A 16,471-nucleotide genomic window follows, 5' to 3' on the forward strand; every position below is an offset into this window, starting at 1 on the left:
ACCCAATGAATTAGGAAATATTAATATTCCCGGGTGACCGCTGAGGATTCTGAAGCACGGAGATGAGCTTGCCTGAGATCACCCAGCTGGTGGAGCTGGGATTTGAACCTCAGATTATGTGATTATGTGAAGTTTTTAACTATTGTCCATGTCTGGTCCTTTTGCCTCACTCAGGGATGCCTTTATTTCAAGTTGGCCTTTATTTCAAGTTGATAAATGTTTGTGGAGGACTTCTGGGTGCAATGGTTTGTGGTAGGACTGTGGAGACAATCAACCTAGGTAAGGTACAGTCACTGCCTTTGAGGAGCTTTTAGGTCTATATGTAATGAACCACAGTTGAGAGGTGAATGTGTATATACTTTCCATCAAGAACTCTGTATAAGGTAACGCTAGCAGCTATAACAAAAAATCCAAAACCAGATAATGACTTAAAACAACAGAAGTTTATTTCTCACTCATTGAAAGCCCAGAACAGTTGTTCCTCATTGGCAGGCTTCTCTCCTCCAAACAGTGATTGACAGGCCTGGACCCTTGCTACATTGTGGCTCCCCACTGTTGACCCACAGCTTCCAGGAACTCTATGCTTGTCTGCGTTAGACCCCAGAAGAGAAACGAGCGTGGAAGGTGATGCGTGGGAGGCTGTGTGGGCCTGGCTGGGACCTGGCACATACCTCTTCCACTCTATTGCTTGGGCTAGAATTCAGTCACATGAGCACGTATCACTGCAAGGGAAGCTGGGAAATGTCAGACTGTGCTTAGAAGGAAAGGGATTTGGGTTTGGTAAATAGCCAGCAAATCTCTGTCAAAGACCCCAAAGCCTTTTGTTAGATCCCGCTATGGACATAACTATTTTGTGCTGATTTCAGGCTCCCTTGCCCACCCACTCTTCTCCCCTAAGCCAAGCCTGGCTCTTCTCTTCCAAGACTTCTTTGGGAGGCCTTCCTCATAGTTCTCCTCTAGGAGGTCACAGCTCTTCTCTGTGGGGTCACAGATCTCTCTGGGGTCACAAGTCTCATCTGTGAGGTCACAGGTCTCATCTGTGAGGTCACAGGTCTCCTCTCTGGGGTTACAGGTCTCTCTGGGGTCACAGTTCTCCTCTCAGGGGTCACAGGTCTCATCTGTGAGGTCACAGGTCTCCTCATGGGGTCACAGTTCTCCTCTCTGGGGTCACAGTTCTCCTTCTGGGGTCACAGCTCTCCTCTGTGGGGTCACAGTTCTCCTCATGGGGTCACAGTTCTCTCTGGGGTCACAGTTCTCCTCTGTGGGGTCACAGTACTCCTCATGGGGTCACAGTTCTCCTCTCTGGAGTCACAGTTCTCCTCATGGGGTCACAGGTCTCCTCATGGGGTCACAGTGCTCCTCTCTGGGGTCACAGGTCTCCTCATGGGGTGACAGGTCTCCTCATGGGGTCACAGTTCTCCTCTATGAGGTCACAGTTCTCCTCTGTGGGGTCACAGTTCTCCTCTGTGAGGTCACAGTTCTCCTCTATGGGGTCACAGTTCTCTTCTGGGGGGGTCACAATTCTCCTCTATGAGGTCACAGGTCTCCTCTGTGGGGTCACAGTTCTCCTCTCTGGGGTCACAGGTCTCCTCTGTGGTGTCACAGTTCTCCTCATGGGGTCACAGGTCTCCTCATGGGGTCCCAGTTCTCCTCATGGGGTCACAGGTCTCCTCATGGGGTCACAGTGCTCCTAGAGGTTCTATTGCTGCCCCAGGCCCTGTCTCTCTTGGCAGGTGTCGTGGGTCTTAGCACCCATCCTGTGTTGGCTGGGTTCTCACAATTCAGGTTTTGAACACATTTGTTGTGTCGGAGCAAGACTGCTTCCCACAGAAGGAGCTGTGATGTATTGGGCTGTTTCTGTAGAGGCATTAAGATTTGAGTGGTCTGTTGTAAAGACCCTGGGCCAGCTCTAGTGGGCTTGGGTGTTCACTTAGGGACCTCTGTTGGCTGTGTCCACAGTCCTGTGGCTTGGGACCTCAGCAGGTTCCAGAGACATGGCATGACATTCGGCACTTTTCTCTTAGCTTGCTAGGAAACTCATCTGTGAAACAGCCTAGTAGCTGACTTTGTTGTTGTTGTTAAAAATGTACAATAAAAATATTCAGACATTCAAAAACAAGTAAAGAATAATATAACAAATACTTGTGCCTGCGTTCATTCATTCCATAAATATTTATTATGCACTTACTGTGTGCCAGGCTCTGAGACACAGCAGTGAACAGAACAGACAAAATCCCTCCCCTTGGTGGGCATGAAGGTTAAAGGGGCACATATATGTGGTGACTGACAAATAATAATATACCACTGAAATTTCACAATGTTATAAACTATTATGACACCAATAAAAAAAATCCCTCCCCTTGTGGAACTTATATTCTAATGGTGAAGAAAGACAAAATGAATGAGTGAATGAATGAATGAAATATCTAGTTTGTTAGATGGTGGTGAGAGCTACAGAGAAAAAATAAATCAGGGATGGGATGGGATGTCTTATGAGCAGGGGACCTGGGAACCAGGGAAGACTTCATTGGGAAGGTGATATTTGAATGAAAACCTGAGTGAGGTGAGTAAATGAGCCATGAAGATAGCTGGAGGAGGAGAGTGCCAGGTGGCGGGTACAGCAAGTGCAAAGGCCCTGAGGCTGGACTGTGTCTGGCATGTTTGATGAACACTGGAGGCCAGAGGGAGCAGAGTGAGTGAGGGAGCGAGTAGAGGAGGTGAGGGCAGGGAGCTGATGGAGCAACCTGCCATCAAAATGAAACCTTTCTAATACAGTGCAAGTCCCTGTGCCCCCTTCTCTGGCCTCATTCCTTTCTCTCCCCCGTCCAGAAGCACTTTCCTGAATGGTGTGTTTGTCATTTGCATTTATGTATTTACACTTTTATTACCTAAACATATAAGAAATATATATGGTACCGTTTTGCATGCTGTAAGTTTCTCTATGAATGTTTTCTTCTACAGCCTGCCCTTTGCACTCAACATGAGCTTAATTTGGTTGACAAGAATAGTCTTCATTCATCCGTTTCCCTGCTGCGTAGTATTCTGTAGTATGAATATTCTACCATGTATGTATCCATTTGGGTTGTTTCCAGCTTTGAGCTATTTTGAACCAAGCTGTCCCCTCATTTTTGTGAGTGGATTTCTCTAGGGTTTATGCCCAGGAGTGGAACTGCTGAGCTGTGTGCTGTACGCACCCTCAGCTTTGCTAGATATTGCCAAATTGCTCTGCAAAGTGGTTGTGCCAATTTATGCTCCCTGGGGGCTGACTTTTGCTGGCACGGGCTGGCTTGACCTTGCTGGCAGGAACAAGCCTTAAAAACCCCTGTTTTTATATAAAATGGTTCTTGAAACAGCTAGGGAAGCTCAGATACCATTGAGCGTGTGGTTAGTCTCAGTGACCGGTCAGTGAGTTGAAAGGCGGCCATTTGACAGGTCAGTTTGCCACTTGGATCTTTGTATGTGCTCCTTGATTACAGCAAGGCAGTCTTCCTTTCCAGTTTCCTGACATCTGATGAGCCTCTAGAGGAGAAATTCTTCATCTGGGGCAGATAGGTCCTAAGGATGGAACCTCACGGTTGGGATTAGCGGGGTCCATGAACCCTCTGGAGTTGCATGCAAAAATTGTGTGTGTGTGTGTGTGTGTGTATTTCTCTGATCTGTAGTTTTCATTAGATTCCCAGGGGGTCCTGATCCTAAAGACACGAGGACCCTCTACTGTAGATTCTATTTCTTTCATATCCTCTTCTCCTTTCCTTCTTTATTTTTTCTGCATTCCTTACTCTTGCTTTCCTCACTTTCATTTCTCCAGCAATCAACCATCCTTCCTTATTGTCTGGTGGTTCTATCTCCTTCAAATCAGGCACATCACTCAATTTTATTACTTCAAATTCCAAGGTGCTATCTAGTCTCCTGTTGGTTTATAAGCTAGAAACAGGGAGAGGAGACCAAAAGCCTTGCAAGCACAGCCGTCTGCTCGATGTTAGTGATGAGGAAATGCAGTAAGGTGAATTCCGTGTTCCAGGGGAGAGGACGGGAGAGCATTGATTTGACATTGAGACAAAGATGACTTTAACAAGCACTTTCTGATTAACTCATTGTCTTCTCGCGTTTCTGAGCAAACTGCAGCATTAAAACACCATTCATCTTTCATGGATTACCAAGGTTTTTGCCTTCTTCTTGTGTGATGTTTGGCAGAAAAGATCTTACCCATGGATTTTTGTTTGTTCTGTGTAGCTCAAGGCCTCAGAGAAATTCTAACTTTGTAATTTTATCAAACCCCTTTAAAGTATGGCATATGAAGGTCGGATCATTTAACTGAAAATGTGTAAGAGGAAGATTTCAGAAGCTTGGCTATATTTCTGAGATGACAGAGCTTTCATTGTAATGCTCAACTATATATAGACATCTAAGAGGTCAAATAATACAATTGTGCATGTTAAGAAAAGAGACTGTGGGGCCGGCCCGGTGGCGCGGGCGGTTGGGTGTGCGCACTCCGCTGCAGCGGCCTGGGGTTTGCCAGTTCGGATCCCGGATACACACTGACGCGCCGCTTGGCAAGCCATGCTGTGGCATTGTCTCGTGTAAAGTGGAGGAAGATGGGCATGGATGTTAGCCCAGGGCCAGTCTTCCTCGGCAAAAATGAGGAGGATTGGCAGATGTTGGCACAGGGCTGACCTTCCTCACAAAAAAAAAAAAAGAGAGAAGAAAAAAGAAAAGAGACTGTGGACATTGCCAGGGTACAGATGAAGGCGGTTGTTTTTGTATTCACGGGCTTAGCACCAAACCTGGCAACTAGTATGTGCTCAGTAAAATAAATGGCTGCTAGGCTGAAAAGCGGTAACACTTCTGATAATCAGAGTGTTCTGGGAAAATTTCTAAGCTGTTTAAGGAGATGGAGACCATTGCATTGAAAGAGATAGTCAACCAGTCCAGGAGTCTGTGATGTCAGATAAGACGTGGGACGGATGAGCTCTGGATCCTTGCTAACTCTGATATTTTGTGACTCTGTAAAAATGAAGGCTCCTTTTTGGAAGGTCCTATGAACTTCCCCAGGCTTTGGGTAGTTTTGTTGAGGATCAGAAGCAAAGAAAAAACCCAATTACTCGGGGACCAGCAGGGAAGGACATTGGCTTTGGTTTCATAGCATCATTGAATTTTAGGGCTCAGTGGACTCTGACAGGTCCGCCCCTTTATCTTACTCACAAGGAAGTTGACACAGAGAGGCTAAGTAATTTGTCCAGAGTCACACAGAGATGGTGGCAAATCAGGAGTCTTCCAGAGTCAGAAGGTATGTTCATGTCAAGGAGCCTGGAACCCCAGCGTGGTGGTGTAGATGATTAATGCCACCTCTCGGGTTCTGCCTTCAGACTTTGCCTTCTCTTCCTCCTTCCTCCTTCCCCCAAGTCCCCAGAATGTGGCCCCTTTCCAGAGAAGTAGAAAGGGAGCCTCAGAGAGTAATCCCACTTCCCCCTTTTTTTCCTATATAGTTGAAGAAACTGAGGCCCAGACGGGTCACTATGACTTGACCAGAATCACATCCGGCTCGTGCCGTCTTCCCTTCTTGATTCATTGCACAAACACACACAGTTACTCCTCAGCCTCTCCTCCCTCCTTCACCTCCCATGCAGCTGTGTTGAGTTGCCTGCAAATACAAACAGCATTCCCAACACAACAACAGGAACAAACTTCAACTAGCATTCTAACTCAGGAGACCAACTCACAGCACCTATAAATCACCAGCTTCATTTGATTGTAATGTCTCTCTGCATTAATTTCTCCCACAGTGGATCAGTCACGTTGGTACCCAAAGGGTTCCCCGCTGTGACACAGTGCTCTTTATCATCCGGAGAGTTTCGTCGTTGAGAGAGCATCAATCTTTTTATTGTTCAGACCATTTGGTTGTCATGATATTTGCTGAATTGTGTTCCAGCGGGAACGCCTCACTTCCTAGCAGCAGGAGCTGCCTTCTCCATCTTATAACAACAGTGACAGCAACGATAATGATGTGGCTGCCGTGATTGTTCTTCTCATCACTTATTAATCGCTTGCTGTGTGCCAGGACTATATTAACGATTTTATGTGCATTATCACCTTTCAGTTTCACAAGCCTTTCTTAGAGATGAATCTGGGCTCAGAGAGGTTAAGCTACTTGCAAGGGTCTACTAGGACACTGCCAAAACTGGGATGACACCAGGCCCAAGTGACGTTCAGACAAAGAGCTATATTCAGCCCAGTATCCTTGTGAACATGATGCCTGTTATTAACAACAGAGGCAGCACTCACAAACTAGAACTTACAAGGCACTTACAACATGCTATGCTATACGTGTATGAGCGCTCAGTTAATCCTTACAACCCTCTGAGTTAAGTACCATTATTATCTCTATTTTACAGATGAGGAAAGTGAGGCCCAAAGAGGTTAAATAATTTGCCCAAAGTTGCCCACCTCATAAATGTTAGATCCAGGATTTGAACTTATGCAGATCTGGACCCAGAATCTGTTTTCTTGGGTCCTATACTATTTTCCTAAGTCAAGTTTTCCAGAGAAGTCAGGGGGAATCCTTCCTTCTCTCTTCTACCTTGGGCTCCACTGTGGTAAGAAAAAAATGGGTGAAAGAGATTGCCAGAAGTGGGAGATTGGCATAGCCCCGTGGTTAAGACCTCAGCTTCGGAGTCAGAAGCAGCTCTGCCAGTGACAAACTCAAGAAGGTGAGTTACTTTCGCTGAACCTCAGTTTTCTCACCTGGAAAAGGGGCGTAATAACAGTGTCTACCTCCTAGACTGTGGGGGGAATTAGAGAAGGCAATGTATGTGGCAGATACCTTGAACTGAGTCCCTGGACCTTTCTGAGTGCTTCATAAATGGGAGTTGGTGAACTGAAGGGAAAAAAATTAAATTCCTGTGGGGAGGGTGTGGTAGATTCTGCAAATACCCCACTCCATATTCGTCCAGCTCACCCCTGAGTTACCTGCAGCTGCGGTGGGCAGTTTCCTTGCAAACTAACCTCTTTGCACCTCCGACACTCTCTTCTCTCTGCATCTCTGTTGGAGGGTCTTCTCTAGCGTCACAGAAGTTTGTTCATCCCACACGACAGGCGCTTACCAGCCCCAGGAGCAGCCCTTAGCCAGTGAGCATGGGATTCAGTGATAAACACCCTGGCTTCCCCACTGCCCAGTGAGAAAACTCAGAGGTGTGTTCTACAGTCTCTCAAGGGATCCCCAGCAAGGTTGAATCCCAGTTGCTCACAGTGATACCCACTCACTAGTGGCCTCTGTACCTAGTCCCCTCTTTCTGCTTTGGTCCTCTTTAATGCCAGGGGTCACCTCCCAAAGGTTCTTGTCTTGGATCTGCTGTCAGAGGATCCTAAATAACGCGGGGAGCGGTCGCTGGGAGTCTGGCGGGTTAGAGTTTCAGGACCCTGGACAGCGGCCCGCACGCCTCGCTGTGTGAAGGCGTCCTCCTTCCCCCTCTGCCCCGGCTGGGTGGGAGGGGCCGAGCGAGGGCCAGATGGCTGGGTGATGTTCCCTGTTGAGCGTCTTGGCGGTTTTCCCTGTGTGGCTGGAGAAGACCTTGCCACCCGTCTCTCCGCAGGTTTGGGGCTGATCGAGGTCCTGTCCTCCTGAATTGCCATGACGAATGCCAGCCTGCCTCCACAGAGGCATCTGGACACTGCCTGTGCGTTCGCAGGGCTGATGCCTCCTCTCCTCCCGCCAGGGCAGGGAGGCGGCTGCCTGGCGGGCGGAGGAAATCTCAGCGGAACGGGAAGCAGGTGGGTGCCTGGGGCCGAGGCAGAGGCTGGCAGGCGAGAGATGCTGGGCTCTGCTCTATGCAGGGAGAGGCTGCGGGACCTGGAGATGCTGTGTTGTGACAGAGGCTGTAGAAGCTGGATAGCCTGTCCTCTGTCCGGGGAGGACCTGGGCCTGACCCGCAGGCGGAAGGCCCTCGCTGTCCGCAGGGTTGTGCGGTAGAATGGGAAAGCTGAGATTTGAGGGAGTCTAGAAGAGGAAAGCCCCTGTTGTCTTGGCTTCTCTGACTGTTCTCAGCCCTTTGCTATCATCCAATGTCCAGGGTTGAAATACCCCTTTTACGCTGATGTTTCCCAAACTTAAGTCTCCAGACTGGAGCTGTCTCGAAGTCCCCGCTTGGGGAGGAGTTCACAGGCTTCTCGCACTCAAGGCCAAACTGAGCTCCCGAGCATCCTCCTGATATTTGCTCCTGCTGTCTTCCCATGTGGTTGGATGGCAGCTCCGTCCTTTCCGGCCAGAAACCTTGATGCCTCCTCCCTCTCTCAGACACCCCACACCCGTCCTTCTGCAGGTTCTGCAGGTTCTGTCTCTAACATACATGCGGGGTCTCACCACTTCCCGCCTCCACGCCAGCACCCTGGCTGAGCCGTCGTCTCCCAGCTGGGCTGCTGAAGCAGCCTCTGCCCGGGCCTCCCTGCTTCTGCCCTCCCCCCGCAGCCTGTTATCACCACCAGCAGCCAGAAGGGTCCTTTTAACACATAAATCAGATCACATCACGTTTCTGCTCACATCCCCCGTGGTCCCCGTCTCGCTCAGCGTAGAAGCCAAGTCCTCATGGTGGCGCACAGCGGCCTGCACGGCCTGCCCCATCACCCGCCCTCCCCCGCTCACCCGGCTCCAGCCGCACCAAGCTCCTCGCTGTGCCAGAACAGTCCAGACCCGCTTCCACCTCAGGGCCTCTGTATTTCGGTTCCCTCTGCTTGGTGTGCTGTTCTTCCAGATGTCTGCTCAGCCCTTTCCCTCATCCTCAAGGCTTCCCCAGTGTCCCACGGCCCCGTACCTCAAGTTTCAGTGTTCTCCCAACACTTCCTGTCCTCTTTCTCCTATTTAGATTTTTCTCCACGCGCTTACCACTGTCTGACAAACTAGATATTTTACTCTTCATTTCTAGCCTGTCTCCTCCACTAGGTCAGCTCCACGAGGGCAGAGATTTGGTGTCTTCTGCCCACGGTTGCATCTCCCAGTGCCTAGAATAGTGCCAAGCACACAGTGGGCGCTCGATAAGTGTTTTGGACTGGATGAATGAATCGATGGTACCTACAACCTATGACCTGAGATGAACTGGTTCTGGAGGCAGAGAGGCCCCTGCCCGAGTGCCCCGTGCGTCGCCTGGTCTAGACGGGACGGTGCGGTCTTGGAGGGCAGTTGGGAGTGTGGACTTAACAACCACACGTACTGTGGCTGGATGCGCCTGCCGTGGCTGTAGTCCCACCCCAGGAGTTGCGGTGTGTCTTACGTGTTGTAGCTCCGAATGGACTAAAACTCCTTTGGAATCAGCTTTGCTGGCTACGTTGCATTAATAAGGTGGCACAAATATGGACAGGTTTGTGTGGAAGAGGAGGGTCTGAACAGGGTGTGTGATCAGGCCTGCTGTGTGTAGTTGTGCAAGTTGCACACTGAACCAGGCAGCTGGATATATTTTTTGAGTGTGTAACTCACCTATGTGTAAACCTGTTTTGGAGCCATCTTAGGCTAAAGAGTATGAAATGCTTTATGCCCGGGAGTCCCTTCATCCCTAAGAAGCTTTGATTTTAGGAATCCAAGTTTTGTTTGTGGTACTGAAGAGGCGCTTACGGAATTTCAGGAGGTGAAACTCAGGGACGGGGCGGGAAGGAAAGCTGAGCCTCCTGAGTCCTGCTCTGGGCACTAACGTGCGGCTCATGCTGTCTCCTTTGCTTCCTGTTGTATTCCAGGGAGAGCAAACAGAATAATTCCGAGGTTGAACGGACAGGAGTGATCAGACTGGGAGGACTTTGTAAACTAGACCAAGGGGTGTAGACTGGTAGGAAATAGCCCTAGACGTTTTCAAAGCAGAGCTTGCGAAACGTGTAGCAGAATTGTAGCCTGTGCAAATTTGTCGTACACAAAATCATCGATACGTAATTGGCACATCTACAAAAGTAAAAAGAAAGAATATAGTAACTAAACGGTGGGGTCATTTCTACCTGCCATTCCATTTAGTGAGCTTTTTCCAAGGAACGAACATAATACATGTTCTTCATAGAGCCCAGTACATCAGTTAGGAGTGCTTTTCTCCACAAGTAAGAGAAAAGCAGCTAGAAGGGGCTTTAACATTAAGTGGAGGTTTTTGTTGCCTGACCTAGAAATCCACAAATCGGTAGACCAGGACTGGGTGAGTGGCTCAGCGATGTCCTTCCCTCTGCCTTCCTCAGTGTGTTGAATTTTGGCTTCATGCTTTGTTGCCTCAAGGTTGCAAAATGGCTGCCACATCTCCTCCTCTCACAGCCTCAGCTGAAAGCAGGAAAGTAGTGGTGGGGAGAGAAAACTCTCACTGGAGGCTTTTTTCTCTTTATCTGGGAAGAAAAAAAAATTTTTTTCTCAGAAGTTCCCAAAACACTTCCCCCTACATCTTATTGGCCATACCTGGGTCACATGACAATTTCTAGCTTCAGGGAAAACCAGAAACATGAGTATCTGGCATTTTTGCTGTTTTATGGGAGGCTGGCTCTGCCTTTGGGAAAGATGGGAGAGGGAAGTGGCTGTGGGGACGATTAGCAGTACCTGTCACACGTAGCATACGACTCCCATTCCTTTATATCACGTATTACCGTCCACCTTATACACGTGTTACTGGCCAGGCTCAAATACACAAAACCGTGTGTACTGTGCTTTATGGGTGATTTAAAGGTTTTTCAAGGGAACTGTTGAGTATTGGTAATTTCTCCCTTGTGCGCTGACTTCAGAACCAGGCCCAACTCCCCCACGTAAGACACTTTGGAGATGTGGGTTCAAATCCTGACTCTGCTGCTCAGAAGATGTGTAGCTTTGGGCAAGTGGTTTATTATCCCTGGTCCTTGTTTTACTCATCTTAAATGAAGCTCATGTTAACACCACCTCACTGGGTGGAGGTGAAGATCAGACGGGATGATTCTTAGTACGTAACAGGGGCCTGATAAAATATGGTCGGGGGCGGAGAGAAGGATTCCTGACTGTGGCAGAGTAAGTCCTGGAATTGAGATAATTCCAAGTCTGGGATGATTTGGGACTCAAGTCAGGTAATGGAAATAGGCAGGAAAGGAAGGATTTTAGAGCTGTTTCACCAGAAGAAAGAACATTCCAGAACATGACAACCAACCAACTATTGACGGGTGTAATGGTGGTGCTTCGACAAGGGCACAGGGTGCTTCTAGTGAGAAGAACGTATTTCAGTCATGTTGAGGTCCCTGCAAGACGTCAAGGTAGGAACGTTGCTTTGCAGACAGACGTAGATACGGTCAAGGCTTGACCGGCCGGTCAGCTTTGAGTCACTCACAAAGAGGCTGGTTAAAGCTGGGACGTGACTGAGTGCAGAGTGGCACCCACACTTAGGGACCGGGGGAGGACGAGGAGCAGGGCGGGGGACAGAAGATGCAGTGGACGGGTGGTCACGAAGAGGGGCTGTGCCGCAGGCAGCTGTGCCAACTGCAGCGGAAGAGAGAAGGGAGCCTCTGGGGCTCTGTGTCTGCAAGGAAAAGAGGGACTTCACCAGGGCGGTCCACGGGGAGGCTGGGACGCGTGAAATGTGGTGGTGGAGGTTCTGATGGAGAAGAAGAGACAGCCGTAGGCTGGCCCTCCCGTTCAGGAGGTTTGGCAGAGAAAGGAAGGAGAAAATGCTCGGCAGTTCCCACCAGCTGTGCCAGAGATGTGATGGGTTGGGTGGTCTCTCTGGGGAACAGCCTGATTTCTGGGTCTTTTTCCTTTCCTTCACAAACATTCTTTTGGGGGGAGGGTGAAATGGTGGGCACGTTTAGAGAGATGAACTGGTGCTTCATACAGAACATCTGGACGGATGCTCATGAGGCGTGGGGGCTACGTTTGAGAAGCTCTTACTCTGTGACGTGCGGGATTTTCGCTTCAGAAGCCCTCTCTTCGAGGTTGGGTATGACCACCAGGGCAGCAGGAATCGGGGTGCACCTCTGGGTGACCTCTTCTTGGGGGGATGTGTCCGCGCGTCGTGGTGTCAGGTGTGAGTGCTACGTACGAAGATGCTCAGGTAGAGACGCCGGGTTGCAAGCGGGCCTTGCAACTCAGCTGCTTCCCGTGCGGCAGCTCTAGAGGGCAGGGCCGCCAGTGTGCACACGCTGGGCAAGACCAGCGACCGTGGAGCTCGAGTAGATTCAAAACCCAGCTCCACTGTTTGCAAGCTGTGTGACCGCAGGCAGGTGACTGCACCTCTCTGAATCTTAGCTTCCTCCCCTAGAAAACAGGAGGAATAACACCCCCCGTCTCGTCGAGTTGTTTAAGGGTTTAAGGAGCTGATGTCCGACACGTGGTGGGCCGGGTTGACGGATGGGATTACCAGTCGGTGTCTGCAGAGAGAGGAAGGAGTGTGGGGCTTCTTTGGGCCCATCTGTGAAGTGGGAATAATCATTGCACCCACCTCAGAAGGTGGGCTTCAGTGAGATGGTGCGTGTAGAGTCCTAGAAACTGCTGTAGGATAAGCGCTCAGTGATGACAGCTATTATCAGACTAACAACTGTGATTACAGTGGAGACGATCATTGTTACCACTTCCCCAGGCCCCGCTCCACAGACAGTAAGTCAGCCGTGGGGAACATTTGCTCTTGTTAGCTGAGGACCTGACATCCAACCCTGTCCTCCCATCTGGGGAGAACCCCGCTTGTGTGGCACTGCTGGACTGGGGGACCCCATACTCACCCACAAGTTGAGGGTTGTGGGAAGGAGGGGGTCTTCCTCTCTCCACCCCGTGGTCGTCAGGGCGTGCAATTTAAACTCAACCAGGGCCCTGCTTCCCCACCAGGAGTTTGAAAACTGAGTCGGTGACCCAAACACAGAGGGATGGTTCCGGACTCCTGCGTAGCAGCCTCTGCAGTGAGGGTCCGAGTGGCTGCGTCACCCCTGCCCATTTTCCCAGCCCCTCCTCTGGCCTTCTGTTGATCGTCTGAGCTTCCTAAACTCCCCTTTGTGCCTAAGACAGCTGGTCAGGTTCCGGTTTTGCAGCCCAGAACCTCAACTGACCCTGAGACCGAGATCTGAGGGCCAGCGGTTTGCCTGGCGATCCAGGGAAGCGTAGATTGAGGAACGCAGGGGTGAGGCAGAGAGGAGAGGCAGCCAGGAGAGGTCACGTGAGCCAAGGAGTCGGTGCTGTGGCCCGCTAGTGCTTCCCGAATCTCTCTGCAGGACTTTGGGAGGCCCGGTGCAACACGCCCCTCAGAGTCAGCCCAGCAGAGGAGTGAGGGAGCTGGGATGGGGGCCCTTCTGGGGCGTGAGCTCCCTGGCTCCCCCGGCCTGCCCTGCGTTCGGGCTGAGCCTGCGTCTGCGGCCAGAAGATCGTAGACGTTCACAGAGTGATGGGGGCCACGGGCACAGCACCCCTGGTGTCTGCCCGGCGCTTACCTAGTTCTGCCAGGAAGTGTCGCTCACTGCCTAGGTTTCCTCATGAAGCGTTTTGAGAGTCAGTTCGTCTCTAGGCTTCAGCGATGAGGAGGAAGTAAAGCTCACTCTCTTGGTGCCAAATGGGCTGTGAGGACGGCTGCTCTGTAGGGCAGGGGTAAATGAGGGACAGCCGAGAGCCAGGCCCTGCACCGCTGGGGAGTTTGGGCTCTGTGATGTTCCGGAGACAAAGCACGCTCTCTCCTTCCTGGCCTGGTGGGTCACAGGTTTCTGTGCAGAGAAGAGCAAAGGTCAGAGTGAATTAAAGTCACGGAAATTCGGAGCAGAAGAGCAAACGAGATCCAGGGGGAGATCCAGGACCCGGGAGTGGGGATGAGTTAGCAACATTGTTTATGATCTTTGGCTGGTGACAATGAGTAGGATTTGTTCCAGAACGGAAGCAATGAGCAAACCAGGCTTGTCTCACTGTGAAGTGAGAATTGCATCAGCATGGTAGCCTGTCCACTGGGGATGCCTGAAGAAGAAAGGAGAAATGTGGTTCCTGTGTTCCCATTGTGGAGTCTTGTGTGGCCCAGAAGTGGGGAAATGTTTGAAGAATGTATTAGGAATGCGTTCAGTGGCAAGTAACAGAAAATGCAACTCATGGTGGCTTCAACAAACGAAAGCTTATCATTCTCCTATTACCCACTCTGGGGTGGGTACTAGTTGGCATTGGCTGGCATCTCTGTGATTCTTTAGGCCTTTACCTCATGGTTGCAGAATGGTTGCTGGAGCTCCCAGCATCGTGTCCACATTCAAGTCAGAAAGAAGCAGGGATGAGATGACTCCACCCATTTCTACCAACTTTTGTATCAAAGCAAAATCTTTCCCAGAAACCATCCAGCAAGCTTCTACTGACATCTCATGGCCAGAAATGTGTCACATGGCCACATCTAGCTCCAGGAGAGCCCGGGAATGTGTTCCACCTTTCTAATCATTCTAGAGACTGTTCTGACTTTTGATTTTATAAATGCTTAGAGGGTACGTTTAAAGTCAGAACATTTTATTTTAAAACTCTGTCTTAATTCACCGTATAACCGTCTCTTCTGTATGCGCCTTTGTGTTAGCCTTGTTGCCGTAATAGTGCCGGATAACAAACAGCCCCGAGGCCCAGTGGCTTGCAGTGGCAAGCACTCACTTATCTCATGATTCTGCAGGTTGGCAGTTTAGGCTCAGCTGGGTGCTTCATCTGGTCTGGGCCGAGCTCCTTCTTGCATCTGTGGTCTGCTGTGGGGCCGCTGGGTGGTTCTCCTGTTTGGCTATAGGCTGGCAGTAGGCTGGTCTGGGATGGCCTCGGCGGGGACCGCTGTGCTCTGCTCCTCACGGTCTCTCGTCCTCCCGCGGGCTGGCCTGGGCTTGTTCGCGCGGCGGAGGCAGGGTTCTAAGAGGGGAAGGAGGCGCCCGGGTCTCTGGAGGGCGGGTCCCAGGAATGGCAGGCCCCCACGACGGGCACTGTTGGCCGCAGCAGGCCAGGGGGCCAGTCTAGATTCGAGGGTGGGCGATAGACCCCATCTCTGGTGGGAGAAGCAGTACACCAGTTGCAAGGGGCGTGCGTCCAAGAATTTATTCTTTGGGCCCCTGATTCCCGTCCCCTGAGACCGTCGCCCTGACTTCTCTTAGCCGTCGGCGCCACAGCCTCCCCTTCCTTTTCCTTCCTGAGTCTCAGCAAGAAAAGGGGGTGCGGTGCTCTTGTTACTGCGTCGCTCACGCGCTGAAAAGGAGACAGACACCAGCACGGGTTCTGCCGGGAGCCGGGCCGTCGCGCAGCGCCGGGAGTGGACGGCGGGGAGGACCACACAGCCTCTCCAGCTGCCTTCAGCGTGTATCAGATCTCACTTGATGTCTGCGCTCTGGGCCCTCCCGGGCGGTTGAAGCCAGGGAAGAGGGTTCGTGCCCACCACGTTGACCCGGCAAAGTTGACGGCCGCGCGGCCTGGCTCCCTGTGTCCACTGGGGCTTCTGGTTTGATCTTTTCTGAAACGTTCCCGCTTCTGATCAGAGTGGGATGGAAACCTCCTTCAGATTCTGTGGGCTCAGGGGGCAAAGGCCAGGCTGCTGGGTGTCTGCGTGCGCCCTTTTCTCCACCCCCTCCTCAGCCCAACTCTATTTTTGTTTCTGCCTTCTTTTCTAGCCATCCCCACGTCCCCTCCCTCCTGCAACTCCAGCTTTGTGGGAACCCGGGCCAGTGGGGGAGGTCAGCCTCAGGGAAGGGAAATTGGCATTAACTGACCACCTGCTGTGTGCTAGGTCCTTTACATACCTCATCACCTTCCAGCCTCCCACAGCTGCACGAATATTATCACAGGGGAGGAAAGCCAGGCTCAGAGAGAAGTCACTCATCCAAAGTCACACAAATAGGAATCCTGGAGCCAGCATTTGGACGCAGGTCCTCCCCCTGCAGAGCCAGGCATCCTTCTGTCTACTGTCACATTTCAGAGGGAGAAAATAGGGAAAGGGAGGTCAGCTTCCTTCATCAGCAGCATCTGCTCGCTCACCCCCGGACCTTTGCACATGCTCTCATCTGTGTCTGGAATATGCTTTCTCCTCTGTATCTGGCTAACTCTTACTCAGACGTGATATTTAAAGTATTTAACATCTGGGGTGGCATGGACACAGAGCAGTTAGAAACACGGCTGCCCCACAGAATAAGGAGTTGTTTTGCTTTGGAAGCTGTGTTGGACATAGAATTCACATCTTTAAACGCTAAAATCATATAGCACTTATGGTGATGTTTACTCAGAGAGTTACATGGGAACTGAGATCATCTGAAGAATGTCAGTTTGATGTCTGTCTCACATTTGTGCAGAGTCATAAATAAATTCATTGACTGGCATAGCAGGAAGACTACGAATACTATTTAAATTAATTGCATTTCTCTCTTTTTTCCTCAAGATTATATAGTTAAATTTGTTGATGATAAATGCCAGTTTGATGTGACTTCACTCAATGCACAGAATATGCATTTCTAAATATGTGTTTCTGCTCTCAAAAAGTTTTTAATCAAAAGGTAAATGATTTAGCTTTGTAATACATTAACAACATTAAAACTTCCAGAA

At 50.4% G+C, this 16,471-nt stretch overlaps 1 protein-coding gene across 1 annotated transcript in view; it reads left to right on the forward strand.

The window, feature by feature from the left end:
* Window positions 1-16,471, forward strand: part of CACNA1A (calcium voltage-gated channel subunit alpha1 A) — a 217,633-nt gene that overhangs the window by 44,751 nt on the left and 156,411 nt on the right.

The sequence above is a fragment of the Diceros bicornis genome, chromosome 30, assembly GCF_020826845.1.
Source record: "Diceros bicornis minor isolate mBicDic1 chromosome 30, mDicBic1.mat.cur, whole genome shotgun sequence".
NCBI classification, from domain to species: domain Eukaryota; kingdom Metazoa; phylum Chordata; class Mammalia; order Perissodactyla; family Rhinocerotidae; genus Diceros; species Diceros bicornis.